Below are 14046 nucleotides of genomic sequence, written 5' to 3' on the forward strand. Positions count from 1 at the left end.
TCGACTGTTGCGATACTCACGGACTCATCAGCGCGAACTAGTTCGACGTCATCCCCATGCCATTGAATCAAACACTGATGCTTGATTGATGGTATGTAGCAATTTGCATGAATCCAATCACGATCGAGGAGCAAACTATAAGACCCTTTCCCATCGATGATGAAGAATGTAGTGAGCAGAGTCTTGCTTCCGATTGTTAGCTCGACGTTTATTGCCCCCCAAGTCTTAGACGTATTACCTCTGAAATCCTTAAGGGCACGTACAACGGGTCCTTTCACCCTGTCTGTATGTTGGTTTTTTTTCACAGAGTCCCCTGCCAAAGCTTAGAGACAGCAGCCTCATCGCTTCATGAAAGGACGACGTGGGCTCATGCTCCAATGTTTACAGACAACTTTGGCTCGCGTTGTACAAGAGCTGTCGACTTAGAGTGCCTTCACCACCGATGGTATAAAAAATGTATTAAATAGCTTAGAGACAGACCCTCATCTATGGGTCGTATGACCTATCTTTATACCTGTCTGTATGATAGGTTCGAGACACTTAGAGACAGACCCCGCCTATGGGTTGAACATGCCCTAAGCATCATGTCAGTCTCCATCAGATCTTCTGGTCCTTTGCCAAGTTTACGAAAAGTAGTGTAAGGCATAAGATTGACAGAAGCACCTTCATCCACCAACATCTTGTTCATCGGCTTCCCATCGACAAGACCTTTCATATATAATGCCTTTAAGTGCCGATGTTTGACTGGCTTATCAAATATTACTTGCTGTACAACCATCAACTTGGCAACTATCTCATACTCTGATTCATTGAAATCTGAATAAACTTCTTGATCTGCTGGAGCTCTGAATTCTGATGGTAATAGAAAAGCCATTTGGATATTAGCCGATGGTTGCATTCTATCGGCTATCTATTTGGTACGCCACACTTGAGTCTTACCGGATGCCTAAGCCTATTTCATCTCTTTATTCCTTTGGTGTTGCACCCTTCTCTTCTAGCTTCTTGTTAAACCTCTTTGGCACCACTGACTTTCCTGCCACACATATCTTCTTTTAGTGCCTTCTTCTTCATGATCAGCCCAGTCCTGATCAACGACTCCATTTCCAAGCTGATCATGAACACTTTTATTTTTTAAGCGCCAATCTATGTTATTATGATGATATGCATCTTGAGCATGGATAGATCGGCGGTTTGTTTGAGACTGCCTATACTCCCGATATTGATTGCTGCATCCTGGACAGTCGTGTCTGGTAGGCAACTTCAAACCTTCATTCCAGCAATGTCTGAAGAAAGGACAATTCCAATGTAATTCGGCTTGTTCCCTTTCATACCTTTCTTGCTTCAATTGATGCTGGTACGCTTGATCTTTTAACCAACTCTGATAATCCTTTTCCTTCTACCACTGCTATTTATTCAATAGAATCCGAGATGTGACCCATAGCTTTGTCGTCTCTGCTCTTAACGTCTTCCCCTGCTCGTATCGGCTCTTTTGCTCGGCACGACGTCTCCTAATTTCTCTGTACTCGTCAGCCGATATTTGCATCTTGGGATCGACTGTTCTAGCTTCTTTTGATTTGGTTGATGTTAGGACCTTGGTTTTTCCTTTGAATAGCCCAGCATCAACCATGTTTTGATCTCCTAGGAAAGGATTATCATCAACTTTTATTTTTTGAGGCGTATCAAATTTGAGCATCCCCTGCTGAATAGCTCTCTGTATATGCTGCCTAAAGATTCTGCATTCATTAGTAGAATAAGAAGTAGCATTATGGAACTTATAGAACTTCTTATTTTTCAACTAATTAGGGGGCAACATGACATGACCATCAGGCAACTTGATCTGCCCTTTCTCCAGCAAGAAATCGAAGAGTTTATCTGATTTGGTGACATCAAAGTCATAGCTCTCCTCGACTCCTCTTCCCTAAGAATTTGACACCATCACTGTCTTCTTGCCCTAATTCCATTCAGCTGCAACAACCTCTTCTTCTTCATCTTCATAGCCATCATCGACTGAGTATGGATCATAAGCTTCAGCTACTGAGGTACTCTTCTGGAACCGGGTATCTCTGCGCATACTCTGAAATTGGCTATTAAGCGCTGCTACTTGTTGAGCCAATTGTCCCAAGTTGTCAAATTCTTGTCCCAGTAGCTTTTCTTTCCACATCGGCAACATTCCTTGAATAGCTAAAGCAGACAGTTGATCATCGGCCAAGTTTAAGGAGAAGCACAAGTTCCTGGTCTCTCGAAACCTCTGAAGAAATTCAGTGGCCGATTCATTAGTCTTCTGTCTTATGGTTGTCAGATCGGTAATCTTCTTTTCTCTAGTCCTAGTATAAAAATATGTATGAAACTTCTTCTCTAGGTCAGCCCAATTGGTAATGGAATTGACTGGCAATGATGAAAACCAAGTGAAGGCTGGCCCTAATAAGGACAGAGAGAAGAAACAAACTCGATGGGCATCTTCAACTGACGCTTCGCCCAATTGTGTAAGATACCGACTGACATGTTCTATCGTGCTTGTACTATCTTAGCCAGTGAGCTTAGTGAATTCTGGGAGCCTATAATTTGTTGGAAGAGCGACCAAATTATACCATTCTGGATATGAGCATTTGTACAAAAAGGTCAGCCCTTTTGGCTTCAGACCGAACTGATTCTTCATCATCTCAGTCACCCTCAGCAATAACTCATCAGCTTGCGGATTTGGATTCCTCTCTACCTGCTGACCCATCTGTGAATTGAAATCTCGCATGCCTTGATATCCTAGATTTGGCATCATGTGGAGGGTGTTATAATCTGTGCCATAGTGATACCCTTGTGGAATCTCAATCTGCTGAGCCCTTTGCTGGCTTGCTGCTTGCAGTCTCTGATTATAGATATAAGGATCTATATCTCTATGGATCCTTTGAACTGACGGTGCTATTTTTGAGCCAACGACGATATGTCCGTACTATCCAAACCCATATGGCCACAGCTCAAGCTAGACAGAAGAGTTATGCTGATCGCCATAGAAAACCTATTGAGTTCGAAGTTGGAGACTTCGTTTATCTAAAAGTCTCACCCATGAAGAGTGTCCAACGCTTTGGTGTGAAGCGAAAGCTTGCATCGAGATATGTCGGTCCGTTTCAAATCATTGGACAAAGTGGTAAGGTAGCATACAAGATCCAATTACCTCATGAGATGAGTGCTATCTTCAATGTCTTTCACGTATCCCAGTTGAAGAAATATCTTCGCATCCCTGAGGAGAGAGTTCCACTGGGAGATATCGAGTTAAAATCGGATTTGACTTTTGAAGAGAAACCGGTCCGAGTAATTGACACTCGGGGGTGAGTGACTCGAAGTCGGGTGGTCAAGTTTTACAAGGTCATGTGGAGTAATCAGGGTAGTGAACGCGATGCAATGTGGGAAAGAGAAGATTATTTGAGAGACGGTTATAAGGAATTCTATCAACAATGGTACGCTTGTCAAATCTCGGGATGAGATTTTTATAAGGGGGGAGGGATGTAACACCCTAGGTGTTTGGCTTCCACATTTGCACTTGCATTTCATAAACATGAGCATTATTCATCCATTCATGAGTTTAGATGGTTTGGAACATGTTTTTGAAATATTGCAACATATGTTTATATTTTATGTGTGTTTGTTTTAGGAAATAAATAGTGTGTAACACTCAAGTGCAACATGTGCAACACACTTTAGTGAAACATGGTTAGCTAGTACAATGCCACAAACTCATGAAACACATGAAACATGGTTTTGAAACAGAAGTAACAAAGTCACTTGTTTTTCCTTGTTTCAATACATGTGATGCTTGATTTTGGTGTGACCAATGTGTGGTGTGGCTAATTATCCTCTCAAGCAACTTAGTTATACTTAGAATGTCATTAGTAACAATGTTCATGTTGATCATTTTGCCTAATTAAGTTTCCAAGTCATGGTTTGACTAGTGTTGACCTCTAGAGCTCCTTGGTTTGACTATTTAAAAAGTATAGCTTAGAATGTTTGCATGTCTAAGCAACCTAAAGCAAAGTTGTAGCAAATTTTATAAGGAACAAACTTTGTTTAGGAGCCAAGTCATGAAAATGTGCAGGACATGCTCAAATAGGGCCCACAAGTCAGAAATCAGTGCTGTTCCAGCACTTAGAAATTTTCTAAGTGTTGGAGCTGGTTTCCAATTTCAAGAAGGGGACTTTGGAGCCTTGTAGATTGAAATCCATGGTGAATTAGCTCGAGCTCATGTTGATTTAATTGGAGTACTCACCTAGTTCTATCACGTAGTCCAACTGGATTAGCATTTGGCCGAGTCGATTAGGAGTTAATCACCGTCGAAGATCGCCTATCAGTCGGCTCTATCAGGCTTGATGGCCGTTCTGATCAGGCCGGTCATGGCCAACCGAGGCCAGAGGGTGGCCGCTGCGTGGACGCCATGCGCCCGGCTTGCCCTGACCGCGTTGCATGCTGGCCTGCTTGATGTGGAGGATGCCCTGCTGCCTCTCCACTCCCCCGCACGCGCCCTGCCTCCTCCTTCGTCTCTCCCGCAGCCGCATAGTAGCCCCGCATAGCGCAGCTCGCCGCCGTCACCATTGACGGCACAAGCCCACGCCGCATCCCACTGTGCTTCCACTATCACCTCGCACCCACGTTTGCTCACTGGCAGCGCCTGGTAAGCCATTGTGCCGCGCGCATTCCTCGCCGGCGTTCCACCGCCGCGGTCTGTCACCGTGGCCACCCCGCCTCCGACCACCATGTGCCTTGCTTGGGTGTGCGTTAGCTCCGCCGTAGCATGTAGTAGCTCATCGTAGTAGTGGGTCGAGCTACCATGGCCAGCGCTGCGCGTCTTGCCATCGAGCCGCTCTGCCGTGCCACCATCAACGCCGCCATCGTTGTTGGCTCCAGCAATAGGCCGAGTTAGGTAGCTTAATAGGTTCGGGGGGACTAAGAGATCACGGTCGCGCCGGTGCCATCATCGAAAAAGCCACCGCCGGCGAGCTCCATTGATCCCGCGCCGTCCCCTGTTTTTCATGTCGCTGACATGCGGGCCCAGCTAACAAGTGGACCCCGCCTGACAGTGACTGAGTATTCAAAGGATAGTTCAAATAACTCAGATTTGATTGCTATTTTGTAAAAATTGTATCTCTAGTTTTGTAAATCCAAATTGGGTGGTTCCAATTTTGTTAGGATCATGGTGAAGTGTAGTATTTAGAAAAAATATAACATGAACGCTTGTAGTGGAAATTTTGGAAGAATTAAATTGAAACTTGAAATTTTCTTTAAATGAATGCAAACTTGTTTAAATTATATCTTGAGTTCTTGTGCTCCAAAAATTATGAAATTTTGTTGTTCAGCTCTTGTTGCTGAGTAGAAGCTCTGGTAAAAATTTGAGAGTCATTGCATGTATGGTTTTTGAGTTATAGATTTTTTTTATCATTGAATGATCCTTGTGTGAATTTTAGTAATTTATCTATGAATCCAATAACCATGAAATTTATTGGAGGATGTCCTAGTACCTTAAGGATGCTAGGAAAAATATAAAATCTATTGCTTGACACTTTTCACTAGGGTTTCCTAATTATGTCATTTTAAGCCTTTATGCCTTGTCATTTTTGTGTAGGATGTTATACTTGCTCAAATGATGTAAAATTTTTACAGTAGTCTACTTGGAGCATGTAGTACCTACTGTAATTTTTGTAGATTAAATGGTGTAGTTTTCATATATGTTTATCATTCCTCTTAATAAATTAAATAAATTAAGAAAGGCATTAAAAGAAATGAATTGGGAGTGAACACTTTATTTTCTGGTGTTCTTGTGATATGTTTGATAAGTGAGTAAAGTTGGTTTTGTCCAATTATATGTTTACAACATAAGTTAATAAATATTCCCTTGCATTATGTCTTTCTGGACAGTTCTCGGGACTTTACAAAGTTCCCCAGGATATTTTGGTTTGCTGGGAAAGTGGTGAATACAAAAGTTGTATATAAATTGTGTATCAAGCTCCTGTCAAAATTTGGTGGCATTTGGCCCAGTAGTTTAGGAGCTACAGTCATTCAAAGTTGGATCATAGTTTTGCTTGCTCTCTGTCTTGTTTGTACCTGATCATGTAGTTCTATAAATTCGACCTAGTAAAGGTTGGAATCATGCCTTGAGGTTTGAAAATGAATTGTAGGAAATATCTTAAGCTTTCCAAATTGTCTTGTTGCCTATCATTTCGTTTTATAGATCTCCGGTTATGATCAGTTTACTATACCGCTATATAAGTTCCTGTCTTGCTGAAATACGAATGTTTGTGGGCATGCTCAGTTGCGATGTTCTTGTTGATTGTTTAGGTGCTTGCCTAACTTGAGAACATGCTTAGGTGCAGGTGCTAGGTCCTTAACTGAAGATGAGCAATTGTACAATAGATTGTATAAACTTGGTAAGTTAAAGTGATTTGAAAAGAGCTTAAGTCGGAAAATGAGGACTACAGTAAGCATGTGCATTCCCCGAGCATTCGTAACTTCGTTCATGTGCATTCATGATATTTATCTTGCACATACATGCAATAGGTGTGCTGGAGGGAGTGACGCTTCAGGAGTTCGAGGGAGCGAGCCAGGAGGAGGAGCCCAAGGTTCAGGCAATCGATGAAGCAGCCGCCGAGGAGGAGTTGCCCAAGTGCCCTGACCACCACCCGTCCTCTTTTCTGAAAGGCAAGCCCCGGAGCATTCTAAGTCTCCTATGTTTTTACAAATATCTTGAGTATCTTTTATTGTTGATGATGCATTAAGTATAGGAATTGGTTGGAACCAATTGTTGCATTATATATCTATCCTTGTCCAGATATCGCACTTGAATCCTATTTAAGTTCAGGAACGGATTAAATGCTTAGCCATGCTTAGTGCGGTAGAAGACATGTGATTTCTTGTCACCTGTGAGCTTTAGGATGAGGTGGGTCACGGTTGGCTATATTTGCTATCATGGAAAAGAACCATGTTAATAATGAATTAAGACCGGGCAGAGTCTTGTGTAGCTTTGGACATAGTGACTCTGTCAGTGTCATTTAAGGACCGATACATTGTACGTCCTTATGTCATATTGAACGCAGCCTAACATTTAGCTGGCCGGATAACTCGTTCCGACTGCGAAGCCTAGTAGCTCGATTCAGGTCGGGGACACGAGCAGTGGTCGCAATCTGGATGGCAGTAAGGATGTATGGAGAGCCATTGGCATAAGCCCAAGGGCGGGTTAAGTCACCGAGCACTCATGGCAGAGTGGTTCTCTGATTGTGCAGCACAGATCGAACTTGCGACTCCTGAATTGTACCAAAGGTGACTTGTTTGCGACCCTGACGGGGGAAACAGGGTTTGTGTTAGGAATACGCCTCCAGCTGGATAGGAATCGATTCGAATCGCCGTCTCTCCCGGATAGTGAGAACTTGACTGAGTAGCGGCAACGTAGATTCAATTAATTTAACGATATGGTTAAATGGATGATAATGATAAGTTGCCATGATTTATACCTGCTATGGTTATTAATGTTTGCATCTTAATCAAATGATTGCTTAGTACAGGTGCTAATATAGATGACAGGTTAATGGCTAAAAGTCACTGCTAGTTCAGGTTAAGAGTTGATCATTATTACTTATGCTTTTCCGCAAAAAGAAAATGTCAGCCAGATCCACTAAATTAAGCTATGCATGATCCTTGGTGTCTTTTGTTTTGGTTTCCGATGGGTAAGTCTAGCTGAGTACATTCTCGTACTCAGGGTTTATTCCCTCTTGTTGCAGATGACCTTCTATATCTGGGCTTCTGTAAGTATTGTCTCCACCCGGCGGGTGACGAAGACTAGATCACGGGCATGATCTCTGTTTATCTTATCCGAATGCTTTTGTGGATTGTGATCAGAAAGCTGGTACTTGTATTTGAACTCGGGTGTGTGAGTTAAACTATTTGCTTCCGCTACTTTACAAGACTTGTTTTGTAATAACGATGACTCTGAGGTGTTGTAATCTATTTGCAACCGTTTGTGAAATGTTGTAACGTGTGATGTGTTATGTTGAATTACTGTGATCTTGGTTGTATGTAAGTTGGTTTGAAATCCTTCGTGGTTTCAGTTGACTACCGGGTTTATATGGGCTCAAGTGCGAGAATTTGATCGTTTCGGCGATTGTTTTTGTACTTGTGCTCTTATAAATTGGTCGGTTCTGTGATAGCTGGCATTAGAGCAAGATTCAACACTAAACATGTCATACGGGTATTTAAAAACAAAAGCTTTTGTTGTGAAAATAGTTTTCCAACTTATAGTTATATATAAGTGTTTAAAAATCTAAAATTTTATAGTGTGCTGGTGATCACATCCCTTGTAGCCCACTTAAGGACTTTCAGGTGGCTTATATAATTATTAACTTGGGGGAAAGTGATTGTTTCTATTTCGTCGTCCATGCGGCGTTCTATTGTATGGGTGCCATTTGCTTGAATGGTAATGTATGAATCAACTGCCTCTACGCTAAGGTAAGTGTGAGTTGTGAGAGCATGACCATCCAACTGTCGGTCTAGGGGAGAGTTAGTTGTGGTTACTGGAATATTTACATGTTGCATACATGTACATATGAAGGTACTTAATTGTGGGTATATCTGTCGGGTAGTTTGGATACCAACGTATATATATCTAGGGATGTATATATGGAGAGTATCTTAGTTTACTACTTTCATTGTTAGCATTATATCTTGTTGGGTTGGGCTGCAATGAAATTTTCTGCAGGTACGCTAACAACGCACCATGTAGATCGACTAGTTACCGCTAATTTAGAGAATGTATGTATGCCACCATATATTCCACTAGAACTTAATTTTTCTTAGGTTTGTGAGGACGTACGGAACGAGCATGTATCATATTCACTCATGCCATTCATATTGCATTACTCCCTCCCATATAATTGCTTACCCCGATTATTAAGTTCCATCTCTCCACAAAATAATCCTCTCACGAGAGTTGCATCCCTTTTTGATACAGATGGCCACGCCCATGTTTCCTCCTAGTAGCAGCACCTTTTTGGATCAGTTTGGTATGCCTACCTTGCTCTAGAGGGTGCTAAGCTCAGTTGGGTACCCGGAGGCACCCCACTACACGTGGAGGCAGACGGTGCCATTAGGAGATGTGCCATGGTACATTGTGACCTTGGTAGTGCCACAGAACCCCATGAGACCGTTGTGGCATGGGTGGAGCATCGAGACTGATGGACAAAGCCCTTGGGAAGCCGCGCAAGTTGCTGCCCTTGATGTGCTTATGGACATAGCATAGAGTTTCAGAGATGAATTAGTGGGTGGACCAGCTACATCCATTCCCCGAGTGGCTCCTACAGAGGCTGAGTGGACTCAAGAAGTTGGCTAGGCCTTGGTTTGAGGCCATGGTGAACGTGTTCAGAGCGACAATGTGGGAATGAGTGCTATGATGGCCATCTTGAAGCTTTGTTGAGTCAGGCAGGACACCCTCTCTAGTGTCTTAGAAGAAGCTGACAAGGCAATGGTAGCCTAGCACAAGTTTAGGTTGTGTGTCTGCAAGTATTGCCGTAGGGCGGAGGCATGTGGGCGAGCTCAACTGGAAGTAGATGAGATTCGGGGCATTGCAAATTATTGCTTGCAATAGTGGGGGCAAATAGCACGCGAGAGAGATGAGCTTCATAACCAGCTTATGAACCTCACCATAGAGAGAGATGAGGCAGTACACGAGTTGGACCGTGTGACCCATCATAGAGATGCAGCCTTAGAGTTGGCAGAAGAAAGGCGTCAAGGCTGGATCATGGCTAACCATAATGCTTTTCAAAGGGAGCATGCTCTCCAAGAGCAGCTTGAAGAGCTTCAGGTTGAGCACCATCAACTGAACAACCGTCTGTTTCCTATTCCTCACCCCATACCAAGGTATCCTAATGTGGGTGGACCTTAAGTGATTGAGGCCGATGAAGAAGAAGAGGACGTGCAGATGGATGTCAATGCAGCTGAACCTACAAATGAAGAAGAAGAGGAAGATCCTAAAGAAGTCCAGGGCGTCTCCGATGTGGACAGTAATCACTTCGATGAGTAGTTAGTTAGCAAGTCTCACTAGTTTAAGCTTTTGAAGTCATTGGTGTAATGGACTTAGTACTATGACTGATGTTGGATGTACCTTTTAATTCGAACTTGGCATGTAATGTACCTTAATCCGCTCCCTTCGGGATGCTTATCTTGTTGGTTAAGTTTAAAACTCATCATGTTGGAATGCTCTGCGTATGGCGCTAGTAATCTAATTGATGATGTGGTGATTGGAGAATGAATTATTGCCTCTGTTTATTGTATGAATTTTACATTCTCTCCAGTAAATTCAGTTTGGCATAATTACATTGTTCCTCTCCAATATGCTAACATCACCAATAATTGCTGGTTGTGCATTATTGCAGATGCCTCGCACTCGTTCCACTGGTGCAGCTGGTGATGATGATGATCTTTCACCACCACCACCACCCACACCCATGGAATTGATGGCAATTCTTGCTGAAGGATAGCATACTATGGTTGAGGTTCTCCACACAATTGCAAATCGTGATGGTCGTGGTGCACGCCAAGGACCGGAACCAAATCAGTATAGCGACTTCAAAGATTTCCTTGACACTAAACCACCGATCTTCAAGGAGGCTGAAGAGCCCCTCCAAGCTGATGAGTGGCTGAACACTCTTGAGCAGAAATTCCATCTACTTTGCTTGACAGGAGTGCTGAAGACTGAATATGCTTCTCACCAACTGCATGGGCCAGCTGGTATTTGGTGGAGTCATTATCGGTCCACTATGCCCGCTAATGCCCAAATTACTTAGGACCAGTTCAAGTCTGCTTTTAGGGGAAATTATATTCCTCCTAGTCTCATGGCAATCAAGCATACAGAGTTCATGAAGCTAACCTAGGGGAACAAGAGCTTGAATGAATACCTGTAGGCTTTCAATAACCTTGCAAGGTATGCTACTGAGTTTGTTGACACTGATGCCAAGAAGATCGCTAGTTTCAAGCGGGAACTTAGCCCCAAATTGATGAAGACTATGGGAAATTGTAAGTGTGCTCATTTTAATGAGTTTGTTAGTGATGCTTTATCTCAAGAGAACAACAATGATGTATATGCTACTTCAAAGAATCACAAGAGAGCCTATGAGGCGGGTGCCTCACAATCCAAGGCTCCAGTCACACAAAAGGCTCCATTCCGTCCTCCGGCATTAGCTGCTAAGTTTCGTCCACCGCTGAAGAAGAATCTAGGCAAGACTAGATTTCACAAGGCTTTTACAGTTGCTCTTCCCAAGGGCACTACCAGTTAAGGTAGTTCCAATGTTCCTCCAAGCAACATGCCGTGCTAGAACTGCAACAAGCTAGATCATTGGGCAAGGAAGTGTCCTTACCCTAAGAAGAATAACTACCAAGGTGGCCGTCAGGGGCAGGTGAACCACACTAATATTGTTGATATTCCTTCAGGAGAGGTAGTAACTGCTGGTAAGTTTCTGATTGATCAACACCCCACAGTTGTACTATTTGATTCGGGTGCTTCGCATTCTTTTATTAGTCCCGCATTTGCATCCAAGTTTATGCAGAAAACATACACTGTTGAGGGTGAGGGTTATTGTATTAGGGCTGCTAGTGGTACTATCCCCACCAAGCTTGTAGTCGGGGACGTGCAACTTGAGATAGAGGGGCGAAGTTATCAGGTTGATCTGGTAGTTTTACCAGGGTTGGGTATCGACGTGATATTGGGAATGAACTGGATGAGCAGTCATGGAGTGCTTATGGATACATCGACTAGAGTAGTCATGCTCAGAGATCCTTGTAATCAGGAAGGTTTTCTAGTACAGCTACCCAGGGACATCAATCTTTCTTGTGCGGCTAATGCGGTGCAAGCAAAGGTTATGGCAGATATCCCTGTCATGTGTGATTTTCCGGATGTTTTTCCCGATGATTTGCCCAGATTGCCCCCGGATCGGGATGTGGAGTTCAAGATAGAGTTGCTACCTGGTATAGCGCCCATCTCTAGAAGGCCTTATAGAATGCCTCCCAATGAACTAACCAAACTTAAGATCCAGTTGAATGAACTTCTAAAGAAAGGCCTTATCCGTCCTAGTTCATCTCCATGGGGGTGTCCAGCTATCTTTGTGAAAAAGAAGGATCAATCACTACGCATGTGTGTAGATTATAGGCCTTTGAATGCAGTCACAATCAAGAATAAGTACCCTCTACCACGCATAGATATCTTATTTGATCAGTTGTCTAAAGCAAAAGTCTTTTCCAAGATTGATTTGAGATTGGGTTATCATCAAATCAAAATTCGACATGAGGATGTTCCAAAAACTGCATTCTCTATAAGATACAGTCTGTATGAGTATCTTGTTATGTCTTTTGGATTGACTAATGCCCCCCACACACTTCATGTATTTGATGAATTCGGTGTTTATGCCCGAGTTGGATAAATTTGTGGTGGTATTTATAGATGATATCTTGGTCTATTCTGAGAATGAAGAAGATCATGTTGAACATTTGCGAGTGGTTCTCACTAGATTGCGTGAACACAAGCTTTATGCAAAGTTCAGCAAGTGTGAATTCTGGCTTCGTGAGGTGCCTTTTCTCGGACACATGTTGTTCGATGGTGGAATTATGGTGGATCCCACCAAGGTGCAAGAAGTGTTGGACTGGAAGGCTCCAATCTCGGTGCACGAAGTTCGGAGTTTTCTGGGATTGGCTGGCTATTATCGTCGCTTCATCCCGAATTTCTCAAAAATAGCCAAGCCTATGACTCAGTTGCTGCAAAAAGACATGAGGTTTGTATGGACTTCTGAGTGTGATGCGGCTTTTCACACCTTGCTAACCCTTCTAACTTTGGCTCTGGTTCTAGCGCAACCGAATATCGAGAAACCTTTTGATGTGTTTTGCGATGCATCTGGGACATGTTTAGGAGGTGTTCTTATGCAGGAGGGTAGAGTCATTGCTTATACCTCTCGCCAACTTCGAAAGCATGTGGTGAACTATCCTACGCATGACTTAGAACTCGCTGCAGTTGTTCATGCTTTGAAGGCATGGAGACATTATTTGCTTGGCAATGTGTGCAATATCTACACTGATCATAAAAGTCTTAAGTACATCTTCACTCAACCTGAGTTGAATATGCGTCAGAGAAGATGGCTCGAGTTGATCAAGGATTATAACTGTCAGCGCGGGACCCACGGGATACCCCGCAAGGAAGGGAGAAGATCTAGTCTAACTAGGATTCTTTCCATGTAATCTTAGTAGTAGTATTATTCTGTAATCCTACTAGAACTCTCATTGTAAACCGACTAGGATTTTGACCTCCTGACTATATAAAGGAGGGTAGGGTTCCTAGAGACGGGACTTTGACGACGACACAACCCTTTACAATCAATCCAATGCAAAGGCTAACGCCGATTGGACGTAGGGCTATTACTCGATCGAAGATCGAGGGTCCGAACCAGGATAAATCGACTGTATCTTACGTTAACCATCGTGTTTCGCATACGCTGAAGCCCGAACATACTGCCCCGGGTACCCCCATGGCAGGCTATCGGTGGTCAAACATCGACAGCTGGTGCGCCAGGTAGGGGCTTTCGATGACTTTGCATCAGAGAGCTCGACGGACCTCGACAACATGATCTTCTCGACGGGATCAACCTTCATCTTCGGCTCATGGATCTACGAGACGGACGACAATGGCAAGCTCCAAAGCCATCTCCTCGAAGATTCGAATCACCACAAAGACCATTCTATTTCGATGACTACGACATGTCAACTCACTGGAAGATTCACGCAACTCGCGATGTCCGATTCGATTCAGATTTCATGACTTTGCGCATCTGACTCAAACTCAGGTTCCACATCTGAAATGGAGTCTTACCCGAGTTCTTCTGAGAATCCGAGTTCTTTTCCGATGGGGCTTAAGAACGCGGCCTTGGTCTATCAAGACTACAACTCGAGGTGCACTCAAAGTCTTTTCAAGAAGTTAGGTCCTTTTTCATTCGGACTCCACAACATGGCAACATCTTATCAGACACGGCCTGAAGGATC

The sequence above is a fragment of the Miscanthus floridulus genome, chromosome 14, assembly GCF_019320115.1.
Source record: "Miscanthus floridulus cultivar M001 chromosome 14, ASM1932011v1, whole genome shotgun sequence".
Classification (NCBI taxonomy): domain Eukaryota; kingdom Viridiplantae; phylum Streptophyta; class Magnoliopsida; order Poales; family Poaceae; genus Miscanthus; species Miscanthus floridulus.